General features: G+C 36.6%; 1 protein-coding gene across 9 annotated transcripts in view; it reads right to left on the bottom strand.

The window, feature by feature from the left end:
- ZMYM4 (zinc finger MYM-type containing 4) overlaps nt 1-22,316 on the bottom strand; it is a 181,361-nt gene that overhangs the window by 155,811 nt on the left and 3,234 nt on the right. For 4 of the 9 annotated variants that reach the window (XM_082613601.1, XM_082613603.1, XM_082613602.1 and 1 more), the window contains exon 2: nt 10,425-10,594. The exons of the other annotated variants lie outside the window; for them this stretch is intronic. The gene's annotated coding sequence lies outside the window, so the exon portion shown is untranslated. The remainder of the gene's footprint in view (nt 1-10,424; nt 10,595-22,316) is intronic. 9 annotated transcript variants of the gene reach the window in all.

Here is a 22,316-nt window from a genome sequence, read left to right as displayed (position 1 = left end):
GGGTAACTAAGCCTACATGTCACAACTACTGAGCCTGCACACTCTGGAGCCCACGCCCCACAACTAGAGAGAAGCCCGCACACCACAACGAAAGATCCCACATGCTGAAACTAAGATCCCGATGCTGCAACTAAGATCCAATGCAGCCAAATAAATAAAAAACAACAACAAAAAATAATGGGCAAAAAACCTAAATAGACATTTCTTCAAAGAAGACATACAGATGGCCAACAGGCACATGAAAAGATGCTCCACATCACTAAGAAAAATGCAAATCTAAACTACAATGAGATATCACCTCACACCAGTCAGAACACTCATCATCAATAAGCATACAAATGATAATTGCTAGAGAGGGTGTGAAGAAAAGGGAACCCTGCTACACTGCTCGTGGGAATATAAACTGGTGTAGCCACTATGGAGAACAGTCTGGGGATTCCTTAAAAAACTAAAAATAGTGTTGCCATATGATCCAGCAATCCCACTCCTGGGCATATATCCGGAAAAGATGAAAACTCTAACTCAAAAAGATTCATGCACTATATACAATAGAGAAGACATGGAAATAAGCTAAATGTCCATCAACAGATGAATGCATAAAGAAAATGTATATATATATATATATATATATATATATATATATATATATACACATATACACACACACACACAAAAAGGAATATTACTCAGCCATAAAAAAAGAATGAAATAATGCCATTTGCAGCAAAAGGGATGGACCTGGAATTTATCATACTAAGTGAAGCAAGTTGGAAAAGAAAACAAATATATCACTTATAGGTGGAATCTAAAAAAAATGATACAAATGAACTTATTTACAAAACAGAAATAGACTCACAGACATAGAAAACAAGCTTACAGTTACCAAAAGGCAAAAGGGAGGAGGGATAAATTAGGAATTTGGGAATAACAGATACACACTGCTCTGTATACAATAAACAACAAGGACTTACTGTATGGCACAGGGGAACTACATTCAATATCTTATAATAACCTACAATGGAAAAGAATCTGAAAAAAATAGATAAATATACATATAACTGAATCCCTTTGCTGTATACCTGAAACTAACACAACACTGTAAATCAACTATACTTCAATAAAAATTTACTTGTTTTGGAAAAAAATAAGAAAAAGAAATACACCATGATATGTTTTCTCCTGGGTCCTTTGATGTGATCTGTGTGCTGATTCCCACAAAATTAAATTTGTGTCTGTGCGTACATTCATCAATCTCAATTTCTGCTCTTTGAAACACTTTAAAAAAATGAAATTGAGCCATAGACTAGGAAAAAATATTTGCAAAACACACACCTAAGATTTGTATCCAAAATACATAAATAACTCTCAAAATGCAATGTAAGGAAACATTATATGACACAGCAGTCCCACACCTAATTATTTACCTAAAATGAAAATGTATGTGTATACAAAAACCTATAAGCAAGAAATTCAGTTGTTTTCTGTTAAAAAGAAAATGTTATTGTTCCTTATATCTCAGTGTCTCCTACTGAAGATTCACATCTGAAATTACTTTTAGAATCACTGCTAGAAATACTGTTTTTTTAAGTGAATCCAGTAATGTTTGCTCCGGTTAGTAATGGCACACACTTATGTAATCATATTCTCTGATCAATCACAACATTAGAATTATCTGTATTTTCCTACTGCAGTCCTTTTTTAAGTCTGTTTCTACTCTTTTTTATTTTTTATTTTTATTTTTTTTTTTTTTGCTGTACGCGGGCCTCTCACTGCTGTGGCCTCTCCCGTTGCGGAGCACAGGCTCCGGACACACAGGCTCAGCGGCCATGGCTCGCGGGCCCAGCCGCTCCGCGGCATGTGGGATCTTCCGGGATCGGGGCACGAACCCGTGTCCCCTGCATCGGCAGGCGGACTCTCAACCACTGCGCCACCAGGGAAGCCCGGTTTCTACTCTTTTTTAAATTAATTCTTATTGGGGTATAGTTGCTTTACAATGTTGTATTAGTTTCTACTGTACAGAAAAATGAATCAGCTATACATATACACAGATCCCCTCATTTTTGCATTTCCTCCCCATGTAGGTCTCCACAGTGCATTACACAGAGTTCCCTGTGCTATACAGTATGTTCTCATTAGTTGTCTATTTTATACATAGTATCAATAGTGTATATGTGTCAATCCCACCCTCCTAATTGCTCCCACCTCCCCTGTCCTTATTTCTTTTAATCTTTTTTTCATATATCTTTTTATGAACTGCCCCAAATTCATTGTGGAAAGGGTTAAGTTTGAACAAATATAAAGAAATTATACCCAGGGACTTCCCTGGTGGTCCAGTGGTTAAGACTCCGGGCTTCCACTGTAGAGGGCACAGGTTCAACGCCTGGTTGGGGAACTAAGATTCCACATGCTGCACACAGTGTGGCCAAAAAAAAGTTATACCCAACATAATAAACTTATGAAGAGTTTTTTTTTCCCATTTGTATACTTTGCTTTAAAATTTTTGAAACAGCAAATTGTTAAAGGTATGTTCTTACTGTATTAAGTACATTCTTACTATAATATAGTATTTTTTAAAAACCTATAGGCAAATATTATGACTTTATTCATAAACACCAAAAACTATAAACAATACAATTGTCTTTCAACTGGCAAGTGGATAAACAAATTGTGCTACATCCATAAAATAGAACGTTAGTCACCAATAAAAAGCAACTGCTGATGCATGCAACAATACAGATGAATCTCAAATACATTATGCTAAGTGAAAGAAGCAAAACTCATACGGCTGCATACTGTATTACGTCATTTATACAACTTTCTGAAAACACAAAATTACAGAAAAGAAAACAGATCGGGGCTAGAGGTAGGGGACAGGCTAGCTGTAAAGGAACATGAAGGAATTTGGGGGTTGATGGAATTGTTCTACATCTTGACTATGTTGGTAGTCATTGAAATATATGTATTTGTCAAAACTTACTGAATTGTACAATAAGAAGCGTAAATTTTACTCTATATAAATGTTACCTCAATAAACCTTACATATATTTTCACATGCCTTGAATCAATAATTTCACTTCTACAGTTACAGACAAAAATTACACATAATACTGTTTGCTTTAGCCTTTTCCAGTAACAACTTCAATGAGATGCAGTTCACATGCCATATAATTCACCTATTTAAAGTGCACAATTCAATCAGTGTTAGTATCTTCAGCTATACAACCATGACCACAATCAATTTTAGAATATTTTCATTACCCCAGAAAGAAATCTCAAACCCTTTGTCTATCACTCCTTTATCTCAGCATTTTCCCCTAGTTTAGCCTCATTTTTAATAGGAAATAATTTTAAACAACCTAAGAACTGGAGAATATTCCTATATTATGGTTTCTCTGTAGGAAATAATATTACAATGCCATTAAAATTATGTTAACAAGTATATTTTTAATAACAGAAGCAGTGCTTAGGACAAAAATTTAGGTTAAAAAATTCAGGACACAAAATTATATAAGTAGTAGTTATGCCTGAATAAAATATTATGATTTTTAAAAAGGCACGAAGGTTAAGAAAAATGGCCTGTCAATCAATGTGGCTGTATTATCAGAATTTATATAAGAGAATGGAATGAGAAGTAGTTGGAACAATTTGGACAGGTCTTTAGGATATATGGTAAAAATATCTAGAGAACTGGTACTCAACCAGGGGCAATTTTGCCCCTCAGGAGACATCTCGCCGTGCCTGGAGATATTTTTAGTTCTCACAAATGGGGAATGAGGGCTACTGGCATGTAGTTGATAGAGAGCAGGTATGCTGCTAAACATCCACAATGCACAGAACAATTCGCCCTGCCCCAAACAAACAATTACGTGGTCCAAAATGTCAATGGTATTGAGATTGAGAAACTCTAACCTATACTTTATAATGAAGTTGTTATATAAAGTAATAATAGTTTCCTCCTTCATCCCCATTACTATGTATATTCTTTTCCAGTTTTCCCACCTCAGTTTATGGTGCCACCAACTATCTAGTTTAACAAGGTGAAAACCCAGGGGTCAGCAGTCTTCTTTATTTTCCTACATTCGTCCATCAACAAGTCCTACTGACTCCATCTCCAAAATGTATCACAACCAATTCTCACCATCTCCACCTACCCCAAACAATGGTTACCTTCTTCACACAAGGATTACACCCAAAGAGCCTCCTAACTGACCCTGCTGCCCACCTTGCTCCCTGAAGTTCATCCTGCACACAGGAGTTAAAGGAATCTTTTTAAGAGCTCATATTTGAATACCACAAACTGCTTCTCAGAGAAATATCTAACATTGTTTCTTCCCACCTCAATCACTCACTATCATATTATCCTGTGCTCTCTTATGTTCTTCACTACCTAAAATTACTTTATCAATTTCTTGTTTATTTTCTATCTTGCCCCCCCCCATTAGCACGAATCTTGACTTTTTCTTTTGTTCATTATTATTTCTCTAGCATCTAAAACCATGTGTGAAATGTGTCTTAAATATTTGTTGAATGAACCAATCTCTCTTACACTAATGTTGATCTATTTGCTCCACTGGAGCCAAAGACTAACATGACACTACATCTCCGAAGAAAGGAGACTGAATCTCCTGAAGTGCACTGCTATTCTTAATGTGAGTCAGCCAAAAAAACAAGAAATTATAGTTCAGGATGTTAGCTCCTTAGAAAGAGGGGGGAAAGAGTTCTTTCCCCCAGATCTCAAACTGCTTCCAAGTTCCCAAGAAAAGATATCCTCGGCTCACTAGACAAGCTGAAGGCTTAGTAGATAAATGTTGCCCATTTCTCCTAGATCAGCCATATATAAGAGCCAGTTGTATTTGTTTTCTAATTTCCTCCTACTATGCTAAACTTTTAATAGCCTTGTGTAAAAGTCATAGCCTGATCTCAGCTGTGTTGGGTGGAACTAAGCAAAGATTCTGTCTCCACATTTGGGCTGCAGAGCCCAAGCAGAACCCCTACCAAAGCTAACATGATAGTAGCAGAGATAACCAAAAAGAAATTCTCCCATGAAGGAAAAGTAAATTTCTAGGATGAGAATAAGAGCTGTGAGGCAACCTGCCGCTTGCCACACGGAGAGAATCCAAAGAGTACCTATCTTGGAGAATTAGAATAGTAGTGAGGGAGCCAATGTGTTACCTTATAGATGAACAGATTTTCAGTTCTGAAGATAAATCAGTCTCCAACGTATAAAATGAATGGGGTAAAGGAAACAGTAGAGAACGGAAAGGGAAAACGAGTCATAAAGGCAAAGAAAGTAAAAAGACAAAGCACGTAAAACAAGTACCAGAACTACGGTGGTGGCAGGAGAAATAAAGTTTTAAAAATCATGGGACTTGGGACTTCCAAGACTTTCAACAAGATTGAAAACTTAGTATTTCTGGATCAATCACCTTATAAAAAAACGAGAGTTGGAACTTCCCTGGTGGCACAGTGGTTTAGAATCCACCTGCCAATGCAGGGGATACGGGTTCGATGCCTGGTCCGGGAAGATCCCACATGCCACGGAGCAACTAAGCCCCTGCGCCACAACTACTGAAGCTGTGTGCCACAACTACTGAAGCCTGCGTGCCTAGAGCCCGTGCTCTGCAACAAGAGAAGCCACCACAACGAGAAGGCTGCGCACCACAACGAAGAGTAGACCCCACTTGCCGCAACTAGAGAAAGCCCACACGTAGCAACAAGGACCCAACACAGCCAAAAAAATAAATAAATTTTTTTAAAAAATCATGGGACTTCCCTGGTGGTCCAGTGGTTAAGAATTCGCCTTCCAATGCAGGGAACTCGGGTTTGATCCCTGCTCGGGGAACTAAGATCCCACATGCCACAGGGCCACTAAGCCCGCCCGCCACAACAAAAGATCGCACGTGCCGCAACTAAGACCCGAAGCAACCAAAATAAATTTTAAAAAATAAATTTAATTTTTATTATTTAATTAATTTAATTAAAATCATATCAGATAATCTCAACAAGACTTACCAATTAAAACTGGATTAATGGACTTCCCCAGTGGTGCAGTGATTAAGAATCTGCCTGCCAATGCAAGGGACACGGGTTTGAGCCCTGGTCCAGGTCCCACATGCCGCAGAGCAACTAAGCCTGAGCACCACAGCTACTGAGCCTGCACTCTAGAACCCGCGAGCCACAACTACTGAAGCCCGCATGCCTATAGCCCATGCTCCGCAACAAGAGAAGCCACCACCATGAGATGCCCGCACACCGCAACAAAGAGTAGCCCTGCTCACTGCAACTAGAGAAAGCTAGCACGCAGCAATGAAGATGCGACACAGCCATAAATAAATAAACAAAATCAAAAACAAAAACTGGATTAATAAGAGAAAGGGAAGAAGCAAGATAACTCAGTTTCTAACTTGGGTGAGAGAACACAGGAAGAAAAACAGGCTATGGAGGAACAGAGCACTGTTTGGGAGAGTAAGTACTTGTCAAGGATAGAGAGAGTTCTTCCATTTTCGGCATAGTGACTTAGCAATATTTGTAAGACACCAAAACACAAGTCAAAGCTCACATTTGGAAACACTGCTTTTGAGTTTTAGAGACAACAGAGAAGCAAAGAAGAAAGGAAATCACATAATGTATTTAATGGGTAGTGGTTAAAATCACTGTAGAAGGGATTACCCAAGAAAAATGCAGGCTGAGGGAACAAGTCCTACTGGGCAAACAAAGAGTCAAAATGACTGAAAAGAAGCAATTCAAGAGAAGAACCATGCGAATGCCTTCTTATAAATAAGGGAGAAGTTTCAAGGAAGGAGTGGGCAATAGGGTCAGATGTCTAACAAAGATCAAAAAAGGAGGGGCTTCCCTGGTGGCACAGTGGTTAAGAATCTGCCTGCCAATGCAGGAGACAAGGGTTCAAGCCCTAGTCTGGGAAGATCCCACATGCCGCAGAGCAACTAAGCCCATGTGCCACAACTACTGAGCCCACGCACCACAACTACTGAAGCTCGCCTGCCTAGAGCCCATGCTCCAGAAGAAGAGAAGCCACTGTGATGAGAAGCCCACGCACCGCAAGGAAGAGTAGCCCCCGCTCGCCACAACTAGAGAAAGCCTACGCGCAGCAACAAAGACCCAACGCAACCAAAAATAAGATAAAAAAATAAATTAATTTTAAAAAAAAGGAAAGTTCTAAAGAAGCATCAATTAGATTATTAGATCATTTCAGTGATCTTAAAGAGAATTTCCGGGGCGTGGGATGAATTGGGAGATTGGGATTGATATATATATACTACCGATACTCTGTATAAAATGGATAACTAATGAGAATCTACTGTATAGCACAGGGAGCTCTACTAAATGCTCTGCGGTGACCTAAATGGGAAGGAAATCCAAAAAAGAGGGGATATATGTATACATATAGCTGATTCACTCTGCTGTACAGTAGAAACTAACACAACAACTGTATACTCCAATAAAATTTTTTTTTTTAAATAAGAGAATTTCAGTGGTGAAACAGAAGGAAAAGCAGCGAATGGGAAATATACAGCTGATACCATCTCAAAAAAACTCCAAAGTCAAAAGACTTGCCTGAGTTCAAACTGTAGTCTATAACTACCATTTCCCACTGAAAGGAAGTTCTTGGAGTTAATTCCAAATCTGAAATGGTAATGTAGAGGATGAGCCTAGAAACATCTTTTTGGCTAAAAAGGGAAGACTCTTTCAAGGACTACTGGAGTTAAGTCAAAAGGATACAGGTGCCTAAGTATTTTATTCTTTTTGATGCTAATATAAATGAAATCATTTTCTTGATTTCCTTTCAGGATTGTTCATTACTAGTGTATAGAAATACAACTGATTTTTTGTGTTGATTTTTTTACCCTGAACTTTTTTGAATTTCTCACAGGGTTTGATTTTGGTGGGGGGTAGATTTTTAGAGGTTTCTACATACATGATCATGTCCTCTGTAAATACAGTTTTACTTCTTTCTTTCCAGTTTAAATGTCTTTTATTTCTTTCTTGCCTAACTGCTCAGGCTAAAACTTCATATACATTGAGTAGAAATGCCAAAATAGGGCATCCTTGTCTTATTCCTATTCTGAGGGGAAAAATTTTCAGTCTTTCATCATCAAATATGATGTTAGCTACGATTTTTCACATATGGCCTTTATCATGTTGAGAAAGTTCCCTTCTATTCCAGTTTCTTGAGTGCTTTTATAAAAGGTGTTGGTTTTTTTTTCAAATGCTTTTTTTTCCCATATCGACAAATATGATCATGTGTTTCTTTCCTTCATTCTATCAATGTGGTGTATTACGCTCACTGATACTTCGACAAATTTAACCAAGGAGGTGTAAGACTTACACACTGCGAGACTTGTACAAAACATTGCTGAAAGAAATTAAAGAAGACCTAAATAAATTGGAAGACATCCCATTTATTGGGACATTTAATAGTGTTGGGATGAAAAATACTACCCAAGAGATTAAAAGATTCAATGCAATCCCTATCAAAATTCAAATGGCACTTTTCGCAGAAACAGAAAAAAATCCTAAATTTCATACGGAATTTTAGAAGACCCCAAGTAACCAAAACAATCTTGAAAAAAAAAACCAAAAAACAAAGTTGGAGGACTTACATTTTCCAATTCAAACTTCCTACAAAGCTACAGTAATCAAAACAGTGTAAACAAGGGACTTCCCTGGCAGTCCAGTGGTTAAGACTCCGTGCTCTTGGGACTTCCGTGGTGGCACAGTGGTTAAGAATCTGCCTGCCAATGCAGGCGATATGGGGTCAATCCCCGGTCTGGGAGGGTCCCACATGCTGTGGAGCAACTAAGCCCGTGTGCCACAAGTACTGAGCCTGCACTCTAGAGCCCACAGCCACAGCTACTAAACCCCACGCAACTAGAGTCCATGCTCCGCAACAAGAGAAGCCACCACAATGAGTAGCACGTGGACGACAACAAAGAACATCCCCTGCTCGTCACAACTAGAGAAAGCACGCGCGCAGCAACCAAGACCCAATGCATCCAAAAATTAATTAATTAATTAATTAATTAAATTTATTTTTAAAAAAGATTCTGCTCTCACTGCCAAGGGCCCAGCTTCAATACCTGGTCAGAAAACTAAAATCCCCAAGCCGCTAGGCCAAAACAAAAAACAAACCAAAAAAAAAACCCACAATGAGGGATAAATTAGGAATTTGGGATTAACAGATACATACTACCATATATAAAATACATAAACAACAAGGACCTGCTGTAGAGCACAGGGAACTATATTCAATATCTTGTAATCACCTATAATGGAAAAGAATCTGAAAAAGATTATATATATATAACGGAATCACTCTACTGTACACCTGAACATTGTAAGTCAACTATACTTGAAAAAAAATCAAAACCACAATGAATGTAACATACAACATGATAAATATAATTAATACTGCTGTATATTACACATGAAAGTTGTTAACAGAATAAGTCCTAAGAGTTCTCATCACAAGAAAAAAAAATTTTTTCTATTTCTTTAAGTTTGTATCTATACGAGATGATGGATGCTCACTAAATTTACTGTGATGATCATTTCATGATGTATGTAAGTCAGATCATTATGCTGTACACCTTAAACTTATACAGTCCTGTACATCAATTATATCTCAATAAAACTGGGGAAAAAAACCCGCAATGAGATGCCACTTCACACACACTTAGGATAGCTATTACCAAAAGAAAAGAACAAGCGTTGGAGAGGATGTAGAGAAATCAGAACCCCCATGCGCTGCTAGTAAGAATGGAAATTGGTGCAGCCTCTGTGGAAAGCAGTCTGGTGATTCCTCAAAAAGACAGACATAGAATTTCTATATGACCCAGCAAATCCATTTCTTGGTACATACTCAAGACAACTGAAAGCAGGAACTCAGATACTTGTATGGCAATGGTTACAGCAATGTAAAGGTAGAAACAACCCAAGCGTCAATCAACAGAGCAACAGATAAACAAAACGTGTTACATACATACAATGGACTATTATTAGGCCATTAAAACAATGAAGTTCTGATACATGCTTCAACATGGATAAATCTTGAAAACATTATGCTAAGTGAACTAAGACACCAAAGGTCAAATATTTATGATTTCACTTATATGAAATACCTAGAATAGGCAAATTCTGATTAGAATAGGCAGAAAACACATCAAGGGCTGGAGGGAAAGACAATGGAGAGTTATGCCTTAATGTACATACAAAGTTTCTGTTTGGGATGAAATAGTGATGATAGTTACACAACACTGTTAATGTACTTAATGCCACTGAATTATAAACTTTAAATGATTAAAATGATAAATTTTATGTTATGTATATTTTAAGACAAGAAAATTTTAAGGTAATTGTTTAAATATAAAATAATAACAATTTTTTAAAAGGATTCAGGTACTAACCTTAAAGACCCTGTTGTAGGCTGAATTGTGGCCCCCAAAAGATATGTCCACCCAGAATCTAAGAATGTGATCTTTTTGAAATAAACTTCTTTGCAGATGTAATTAATATAAAGATCTTGAGATGAAATCACCCTGGATTAGGGTGGGCCTTAAATTCAATGAAGATCATCCTTAGACAGAAAAGAAGAAACAGAAAGAGGAGGCCATGTGAAGGTGGAGGCAGAAACTGGAGTAATGTTGACACAAAAATCAAAGAACACCTGGGTCCACCAGAGGTTGGAAGAGACAAAGGATTCTTCCTGAGTCTTCAGAGACGGCATAGTCCTGCTGACACCGTGATTTTGGACTTCTGGCCTCCAGAACCATGCAAAATAAATTTCTGCTCTTTTAAGCCACCAAGTTTCTGGTGATTTGGTATGCCAAATCTAAGAAAATAATACAGATTTTGGTATATAGAGGTGGCGTGCTGCTGTAATAAATACCTAAAAATATGGAAGTAACTTTAGAATTGGGAAATGGGTAGAAGGTGGATGAATTTTGAGAAGCATGATAGAAAAAGTCTAGATTGCCTTGAAGAGATGGTTGGTACAAATATAGACATATCTGTATTCACCAATTCTAATGAAGGTTCAGAAAGAAGTGAGGAGCAAAAAAGAGAAAGCTACTATTACTTTAGAGAATACATATACTATGAACAGAATGTTGGAAAAAAATGTTAAGGGTGCTTCTGGTGAGATCTCAGAGGGAAATGAATATGTTACTGAGAACTAGATGGTGATGCTTGTTAGAAAGGAGCAGAAAACTCAGCTGAATTGTGTTCTACTGTTAGGTAGAAGGCAGAACTTGGAAGCAGTGAACTTGGAGATTTCTAAGCAAAGTGCTGAGGTGAGCCTGGATACTCCTTGCTGCTTATAGGAAAAAGGGAAAGGAAAGAGGTAAACTGAAGAAGGAACCATTAAGCAAAAAGGAAACAACTCTTAATGATTTGAGCCTATCCAGATTGCAAAGGATGCTAAAATTAGGAAATCCATTATAACAAAAGGGTGCTCTAGGGAGAGGGGGAAGGGTGTAGCTGGGCAACCACTTACTGAAGATATTAAGTGTGTGACTCATGGATCCAATTAATCATCTCAACTTAAGTCAGGAATAGAGATGGGATTAGCCTGGAAAGATCTCTGAAGAACTACCTTTTCTAACTGTGTGGATACCCTTAATATATAGAGGAGACTCACAGGTTTTTGAGCATTATTAAACCAGAAAAAACACGGCCAGACTGTTCTGAAAGGAACAGAGACTAGACAAAGTGGGGGAAAAAAAAAACTGACTTCTGGAATTCTATGGGCAGGAAAGAGCTAATAAAATTACTCAGCTGCGAGGCCACCATCACCTTGATACCAAAACCAGGCAAGGATGTCACAAAGAAAGAAAACTACAGGCCAATATCACTGATGAACATAGATGCAAAAATCCTCAACAAAATACTAGCAAACAGAATCCAACAGCACATTAAAAGGATCATACACCATGATCAAGTGGGGTTTATTCCAGGAATGCAAGGATTCTTCAATATACGCAAATCAATCAACGTGATACACCATATTAACAAACTGAAGGAGAAAAACCATATGATCATCTCAATAGATGCAGAGAAAGCTTTCGACAAAATTCAACACCCATTTATGATAAAAACCCTGCAGAAAGTAGGCATAGAGGGAACTTTCCTCAACATAATAAAGGCCATATATGACAAACCCACAGCCAGCATCGTCCTCAATGGTGAAAAACTGAAACCATTTCCACTAAGATCAGGAACTAGACAAGGTTGCCCACTTTCACCACTCTTATTCAACCTAGTTTTGGAAGTTTTAGCCACAGCAATCAGAGAAGAAAAGGAAATAAAAGGAATCCAAATTGGAAAAGAAGAAGTAAAGCTGTCACTGTTTGCAGATGACATGATACTATACATAGAGAATCCTAAAGATGCTACCAGAAAACTACTAGAGTTAATCAATGAATTTGGTAAAGTTGCAGGATACAAAATTAATGCACAGAAATCTCTGGCATTCCTATATACTGATGATGAAAAATCTGAAAGTGAAATCAAGGAAACACTCCCATTTACCATTGCAACAAAAAGAATAAAATATCTAGGAATAAACCTACCTAAGGAGACAAAAGACCTGTATGCAGAAAATTATAAGACACTGATGAAAGAAATTAAAGATGATACAAATAGATGGAGAGATATACCATGTTCTTGGATTGGAAGAATCAACATTGTGAAAATGACTCTACTACCCAAAGCAATCTACAGATTCAATGCAATCCCTATCAAACTACCACTGGCATTTTTCACAGAACTAGAACAAAAAATTTCACAATTTGTATGGAAACACAAAAGACCCCGAATAGCCAAAGCAATCTTGAGAACGAAAAATGGAGCTGGAGGAATCAGGCTCCCTGACTTCAGACTATACTACAAAGCTACAGTAATCAAGACAGTATGGTACTGGCACAAAAACAGAAAGATAGATCAATGGAACAGGATAGAAAGCCCAGAGTTAAACCCACGGACATATGGTCACCTTATCTTTGATAAAGGAGGCAGGAATGTACAGTGGAGAAAGGACAGTCTCTTCAATAAGTGGTGCTGGGAAAACTGGATAGGGACATGTAAAAATATGAGATTAGATCATTCCCTAACACCATACACAAAAATAAGCTCAAAATGGATTAAAGACCTAAATGTAAGGCCAGACACTATCAAACTCTTAGAGGAAAACATAGGCAGAACACTCTATGACATAAATCAGAGCAAGATCCTTTTTGACCCACCTCCTAGAGAAATGGAAATAAAGACAAAAATAAACACATGGGACCTAATGAAACTTAAAAGCTTTTGCACAGCAAAGGAAACCATAAACAAGACCAAAAGACAACCCTCAGAATGGGAGAAAATATTTGCAAATGAAGCAACTGACAAAAGATTAATCTCCAAAATTTATAAGCAGCTCATGCAGCTCAATAACAAAAAAACAAACAACCCAATCCAAAAATGGGCAGAAGACCTAAATAGACATTTCTCCACAGAAGATATACAGACTGCCAACAAACACATGAAAGGATGCTCAACATCTTTACTCATTAGAGAAATGCAAATCAAAACTACAATGAGATATCATCTAACACCAGTCAGAATGGCCATCATCAAAAAATCTAGAAACAATAAATGCTGGAGAGGGTGTGGAAAAAAGGGAACACTCTTGCACTGCTGGTGGGAATGTGAATTGGTACAGCCGCTATGGAGAACGGTATGGAGGTTCCTTAAAAAACTACAAATAGAACTACCATATGACCCAGCAATCCCACTACTGGGCATATACCCTGAGAAAACCATAATTCAAAAAGAGACATGTACCAAAATGTTCATAGCAGCCCTATTTACAATAGCCCGGAGATGGAAACAACCTAAGTGTCCATCATCGGATGAATGGATAAAGAAGATGTGGCACATATATACAATGGAATATTACTCAGCCATAAAAAGAAATGAAATTGAGCTATTTGTAATGAGGTGGATAGACCTAGAGTCTGTCATACAGAGTGAAGTAAGTCAGAAAGAGAAAGACAAATACTGTATGCTAACACATATATATGGAATTTAAGAAAAAAAAAATGTCATGAAGAACATAGGGGTAAGACAGGAATAAAGACACAGACCTACTAGAGAATGGACTTGAGGATATGGGGAGGGGGAAGGGTAAGCTGTGACAAAGTGAAAGAGCGGCATGGACATATATACACTACCAAACGTGAGGTAGATAGCTAGTGGGAAGCAGCCGCATAGCACAGGGAGATCAGCTCGGTACTTTGTGACCGACTGGAGGGGTGGGATAGGGAGGGTGGGAGGGAGACGCAAAAGGGAGGGGATATGGAAACATATGTATATGTATAACTGATTAAATTTGTTATAAAGCAAAAAAATAAAATAAAATAAAATAAAAAAATAAAAAAATAAAAAAATAAAAATTACTCAGCTGCAAACACGTGCTACTCTTCAAGAAAACGAAAAATGACTCCAAAGACAGAGCCACAGACACAAAGGCAGAGGCTAGAGAAGCAGGCCCAAAACAGGGGTCTACAGTGCCTTCATGGACCCAAAGGGCAGATGATCAAGTCACAGAGAATTATTCTCAGGTCTTGAGAATTATTCTCTTCTCCTTGTGGGTTCTGAGCTTGATTATGACTAGTGATCCCTTTATTCCTTCCATTTTCTTCCTTTTAGAAAAGCTATGTCCATGCTATGCTTGTCCCACAACTGTATTTTGGAAGTAGAAAATTTGTTTTCTGGTTTCACAGGTCCACAAATAAAGAGAAATTTTACTCCAGATGGATCATACCCAGAGTCACACCTATACCTAATTTAGATGGTTGAGATACTGAGATTTGGGACTTTCTGAGGTGATGATATTAGATGAGTTGGGCTTAAAAATTCACATTGTAATGAGTTGAGACTTTCAGGGTGTTGAGATGAGGTGAATGGATTTTGCATACAGAATGGACATGAAGTTTGGGGACAAAAGGGTGGACTGTAGTGGGTTGAATTGTGGCCCCTAAGAGACATGTCCACACAGAACCTCAGAATGTGTGCAGAATGGGTTTTGCAGATGTAATTAAGGTAAGGATCTTGAGATGAGAGCATCCTGAATTAGGATGGACCCTAAATCCAATGAAGAGTACCCTTACAAGACACTGAAAGACATAGAAAGAAGGCGGCAGTGTGAAGATGGAGGCAGAAACTGGAGTTATACTGCCACAAATCAAGGAACACAAATCAATCCACAAGAAGCTGGAAGAGGCAAGGAAGGATTCTTTCCTAGAGCCTTCAGAGAGAACACTGCCTTGCCAACACCTTATTTTCAGATACCCAGCCTCCAGAACTGTGAGATAACAAATTTCTGTTGTTTTAAGCCAAGTTGGTAGTAATTTGTTATGGCAGCCTTTGGAAACTAATACAGACACCCGTTGATCAAAAATATGACAAATTTAAACATCAAAAAGAATACTAACCACAATAAATTTAAATATATAAACTATATTAAAATTCATGAGTTCACAGTGGTATCCCCTCCCAAACCTCAACTTTGGGATTTGCTAAGGTATCAATTCATTCTTCTGAAAATTGGTAAATAAAGGGGAAAAAATAAGCATTTATTCTGCTTCTCTTGCATAAATGATTTTACAGGGTAACCAAATAATTGATAAAGGAACTCTTTATGAAAGAATTCCAAGGAAATAAAAGGAATCCAAATCAGAAAAGAAGAAGTAAAACTGTCACTGTTTGCAGATGACATGCTACTATACATAGAGAATCCTAAAGATGCTACCAGAAAACTACTAGAGCTAATCAATGAATCTGGTAAAGTAGCAGGATACAAAATTAATGCACAGAAATCTCTGGCATTCCTGTACACTAATGATGAAAAATCTGAAAGTGAAATCAAGAAAACACTACCATTTACCACTGCAACAAAAACAATAAAATATCTAGGAATAAACCTACCTAAGGAGACAAAAGACCTATATGCAGAAAATTATAAGACACTGATGAAAGAAATTAAAGATGATACAAATAGATGGAGAGATATACCATGTTCCTGGATTGGTAGAATCAACACTGTGAAAATTACTCTACTACCCAAAGCAATCTACAGATTCAATGCAATCCCTATCAAACTACCACTGGCATTTTTCACAGAACTAGAACAAAACATTTCACAATTTGTATGGAAACACAAAAGACCCCGAATAGCGAAAGCAATCTTGAGAACAAAAAACAGAGCTGGAGGAATCAGGCTCCCTGACTTCAGACTATACTACAAAGCTACAGTAATCAAGACAGTATGGTACTGGCACAAAAACAGAAAGATCAATGCAACAGGATAGAAAGCCCAGAATTAAACCCACACACATATGGTCACCTTATCTTTGATAAAGGAGGCAAGAATGTACAGTGGAGAAAAGACGGCCTCTTCAATAAGTGGTGCTGGGAAAACTGGACAGGTATATGTAAAAGTATGAGATTAGATCACTCCCTAACACCATACACAAAAATAAGCTCAAAATGGATTAAAGACCTAAATGTAAGGCCAGAAACTATCAAACTCTTAGAGGAAAACATAGGCAGAACACTCTACGACATAAATCACAGCAATATCTTTTTTGACCCACCTCCTAGAGAAATGGAAATAAAAACAAAAACAAACAAATGGGACCTAATGAAACTTCAAAGCTTTTGCACAGCAAAGGAAACCACAAACAAGACAAAAAGACAACCCTCAGAATGGGAGAAAATATTTGCAAATGAAGCAACTGACAAAGGATTAATCTCCAAAATTTATAAGCTGCTCATGCAGCTCAATAACAAAAAAACAAACAACCTAATCCAAAAATGGGCAGAAGACCTAAATAGACATTTCTCCAAAGAAGATATACAGACTGCCAACAAACACATGAAAGAATGCTCAACATCATTAATCATTAGAGAAATGCACATCAAAACTACAATGAGATATCATCTAACACCAGTCAGAATGGCCATCATCAAAAAATCTAGAAACAATAAATGCTGGAGAGGGTGTGGAGAAAAGGGAACACTCTTGCACTGCTGGTGGGAATGTGAATTGGTACAGCCCCTATGGAGAACGGTATGGAGGTTCCTTAAAAAACTACAAATAGAACTACCATATGACCCAGCAATCCCACTACTGGGCATATACCCTGAGAAAACCATAATTCAAAAAGAGACATGTACCAAAATGTTCATTGCAGCTCTATTTACAATAGCCAGGAGATGGAAACAACCTAAGTGTCCATCATCCGATGAATGGATAAAGAAGATGTGGCACATATATACAATGAAGTATTACTCAGCCATAAAAAGAAATGAAATTGAGCTATTTGTAATGAGGTGGATAGACCTAGAGTCTGTCATACAGAGTGAAGTAAGTCAGAAAGACAAATACCATATGCTAACACATATATATGGAATTTAAGAAGAAAAAAAATGTCATGAAGAACCTAGGAGTAAAACAGGAATAAAGACACAGACCTACTTGAGAATGGACTTGAGGATATGGGGAGGGGGAAGGGTAAGCTGTGGCAAAGCGAGAGAGAGGCATGGACATATATACACTACCAAACGTAAGGTAGATAGCTAGTGGGAAGCAGCCGCATAGCACAGGGAGATCAGCTAGGTGCTTTGTGACCACCTAGAGGGGTGAGATAGGGAGGGTGGGAGGGAGGGAGATGCAAGAGGGAAGGGATATGGGAACAGATGTATATGTATAACTGATTCACTTTGTTATAAAGCAGAAACTAATAAAAAAAAGAATTCCAGTGAATAAATATAGGAGAAATGATAGAAAATCACTCTTCTAATGAAATAGTGGATCTAGGCAACAATCATCAATGGCTGATAAATCCATTAGATGAAAAGTTAAGAACTATGTGGATTCTGCTGACAGAACCTAAACTGATCAATTTTAGTATCATTAAGTGTGACAACCACCAGAAACTTAAGAGACATATAAACCAAATGAAATGGTAAATCTCATTTGGATAGTGATTTAAACAAATCAATTGTAAAAAGACATTTAAAGAATCAAAGAAATCTGAACTGGATTAAGGAACTCTTAATTTTGTTAGGTATAACAGTATTGTGGTTGTATTTTTCTTTTAATTCTTATCTGTTAGAAATACATACAGAAGTACTTATAGATTAAATGATGTGATACCTGAGACTTCTTTGAAGTTATTTCATAGAAAGGAAGGAAAGAAGGGAGGGAGGGAGCAAGGAAAGAAAGGAAAGAAAGAAAAAGAAAGGAAGGAAGAAGTTAGATGAGACAGGAATGGCAAAATATTGATAACTGTTTAGTTGCCTCCTGGAATGATGCAATTAAGAATTTGCTGCATCACCTATTAGAGTGACTATACGTCCTGATTAGTCCAGGACAGTCCCAGTTCATGGCTATTGTCCCACTGTAATTATTAAATAGCACACCCTTTCATTCTTAAAATTGTCTGATGGGAAATAAATTATACAATCACTCTATTTATGTATTTTTCTTTCCAAAGAAACTGAACCTAAATCTCATAAAGCTCTACCAATTCAAGTTCTCAACCTTGGCTGCAGACTGAAATCACTTGGGAAATTTTTTAAAATACTGATGCCTAGAATCCACCCTATGAATTCTGATTTAATTGACCTAGGAATCAGGATATTTAAGAGCTCGCCACGTAATTCTAATGTTTCAGCCAAAGTAGAGAACCACTGCTCTATATCTAACTATTTTGTGGAAAATATGAAGGGTAATTGAACAAGTTAAACACCATGAGAATTCGATCAGCCAAAACCAGAATGTGGTAAATTCTCCTGGACAAATGAGCTAGTTTTTTAAACAAATAAATAGCATGAGAAAAAGTGCAGGGGCTATAGGGGACAGGGGAGGGGGGGATGGTTAAAGTTAACAGAAACTTAAGAGACATATAAACCAAAGGAAATGGTAAATCTCATTTGGATAGCGACTTAAACAAACCAATTGTAAAAAGACATTTAAAGAATCAGAGAAATCTGAACTGGATTAAGAAACTCTTAATTTTGTTAGGTATGATAGTATTGTGGTTGTATTTTTTTTTAATTATCTGTTAGAAATACATACAGAAGTATTTATAGATTAAGTGATGTGATACCTGAGATTTCTTTGAAGTTATTTCATCAAAGAAAGAAAGGGAAAAAGAGAAAGGAAGGAAAAAAGTTGGATGAGACAGGAATGGCAAAATGTTGATAACTGTTTAGTTGTCAAAACTGGGTATAAAAAAAAAAACTAGGTATTAAGAACATGGGGTTTATTGTACCAATCTATATTTTATATTCTATATTGATATGGAATTATGAAACAAAGTTTTTTAATTTTGCCTATAAATGTGTAGTATGCATGTGAGTGTATATATATAAATTTGTAAGACATTTTGGGAAATGTAAAGAAAGATGAACACATGTAATCTTTGACCTCAAAGATTAGTGGGTAGCCTATATGTTGGACAAAAAAGGTTTGTTCAGGTACTGTCTTTGGTCAAAGGCAGGAAGGCAGCTAACTCAAGATTCTGGGAGGCCAGAACAATAAGAATGAAATTAAAATAACATTATAAGTATTCCCTAAGCATTAAGAAAGTGAGTGTGAGCATATTATTGCTAAATACCAGAGGATGAACATAACCGGACTTTGAAAAGCCCATGCTCTTACTATTGGGTTAAGCCATATGAAAAGGCATTTCTGTACGTCAAATATTAGCAATTTTGTATGGTAGAGCCCAATACTATGTTAAAATGCTTTCTTTTTCTTTCTTTTGCTAAAATAATTACATACTGTTAACTCATAGTGAAATAATCAGAATATTTAAGGGAAATGTCAGTCTTTTTTAAAAAGTAGTAGTAGTTAGTCTTCTTTAAAAGTTGGTCTCCTAATACAGAGCTCAAAAATATCTTCTAAATATCCAGAGAACTTGCAATTGTACATTTATCTATTTATATTCTCTTTAGTATATAATAAAATCATTCTATTTTCAAAGGAAGCATAAGCTTTATCTTTAAAATGAATCATAGCTTTAAAATATTTGGTGTATATTTCTTAAAAGTAAACATGTGAGTTGCATGTTTTAAGGTTATCTCAAGATACATTTCATAGGCAGAAAGTTAATCTGATGCTTCCTGAGAAGTAATTTACATCGATTTGATTTAAATATAATTCAATGTTTTTTGTTTTGTTTCTTCCTGGGTTTTTTTTGGGGGGGGGGGTGGCGCTGCACCACGCGGCATGCAGGATCTTAGTTCCCCAACCAGGGATTGAAGCCTGCATCCTCTGCAGAGGAAGTGAGGAGTCTTAACCACTGGACCACCAGGGAAGTCTCTAATTCAATATTATTTTAACAACCAAAAATTCCAAATAATGAACTCTGAACCTATACTATTATTTATACATATTACTATATATCATATATATTAATAACTAATGTATGTGTATTAATTACTGCATGTTATTATAATGAATTCTAACCTATACTATTTATCAAACAGTACAATTTTTCAAATGGTATTTGATCCTGGTTTAGCCTATTATATCATGACCTTGAGCTCTCTCTGTGCTGCACTATTATATCATGACCTTGAGCTCTCTCTGTGCTGCAGTTTCCTCATTTATAAAATGGGACAGTAATAGTAACTACTATTTATGGAATTAATGAGGATTAAAAAACATACTACATATAAAATACTTAGAATGACTGGAAATTAAAATGTTTATAAATACCAGGTATTATCATTATTTACAGAAGCCTCTGCTAGTTACAAGATGGGCACTGTGAAAACAATTCAGGATCACTGTCAACACTAGAATGGTCTCTTCGAAATGCTCTCTATATGAAGAGCCAATGCATTCTTAAAGTAGATAATTTACACTGTGTACATATGATCTGCAAATATTTTTAATGATACATACCACCATGTTTTTAAGCAATACATTTAGCCAAAAGTCAAAAGATAAAAAGTTCATTAAGGAATTAAGAGGGATAAACCTTTTGCAATTATTTTATTATAAAATATTAAAATAACAGAAATCCAAAACAAAACTTCTCCATAATTCCATCAGTAGTAAAATCAATGTTTTCATTTGTTCATGTTATTTTCTATTCCTGTCTACATGCACGTTCAATTTTTACATACTTACAATAACAAAATAGATGACATTTTCACTTAATATTATACCCTGAGTATTTTTCCATTTTGCAAAATTCTCCCCCCTTAGTCTCCCTTTCCTTTCTCATCCCCACCTGCTGAAGGTAATCAATGGTAACAGCCTAACATGTGTCCTCCACAAGTTTCTCCAAGCTCATACATATTACAAGTATAGATACATATGTGAGGAAGAAAGATCACTTTGTTTTTACAAAAATGGAAGCATACTACTTATACATATGCTTTCTCTTTCTATTAAGCATGCCAAACACATACACCTCAAATTTGATATACAGAAAAGTTTAAGTATGAAAATGGACACAACTTACTAGACCAGGTAATAACACATACATTTACAAAAGTTATTATTATTTTGTATGTAACCTTTGAAAAGATAAAGGGATTTCACAAAAAAATATGGCCACCAGATTTAGTTAGATCTCATGCTTCTAATAGTTTATTATAATAACCATGCATAAAATAACCCCTCTACTTACAAGCCTACGTAATGAATTTTATAACTTGTTTCAGAAAATAAAAATTTTACAGTCTTTAAAAAAACTCATAAATAATATCTCAAAAGTATCCTGACTTTAAAGTAAGAGAGTGTGAGTGTGTGTGTATAATACTGGCTTTCAGGGACTTCCCTGGCGGTCCAGTGGTTAAGACTTCGCCTTCCAATGCAGGGGGTGCAGGTTTGATCCCTGGTCAGGGAGCTAAGATCCCACATACCTCACAGCCAAAAAACCAAAACAACATAAAACAGAAGCAATATTGTAACAAAATTCAATAAAGACTTTAAAAATGGTCCACATCAAAAAAAAAACACCTCAGTGTCTTTAAAAAATATATATATATACTGGCCTTCATTTGAACTTGGTTCTTTCTAAGGCAGAGATGATAGATGATGTAGTGCTCACCCACCCACATATTCAGCTTCCCCATGTTCACAAATTGAGAGACTGGCATTCAGATACAGTCTGAATACAATCAAATCAATCTTACCTAATTAACACCTATTGTCCTAAGTGCCCACAAACATAAGACACCAGGCAGACCTACAAAAAGTTTAAGGTTGTTAACTCAATGGTTTTAAAACA

This window comes from Mesoplodon mirus (assembly GCF_964341445.2).
Source record: "Mesoplodon mirus genome assembly, chromosome: 3".
Lineage (NCBI taxonomy): Eukaryota > Metazoa > Chordata > Mammalia > Artiodactyla > Ziphiidae > Mesoplodon > Mesoplodon mirus.
The sequence above is the reverse complement of the archived record's forward strand: the minus strand, read 5'-3'. Positions and strand labels throughout refer to the sequence as shown.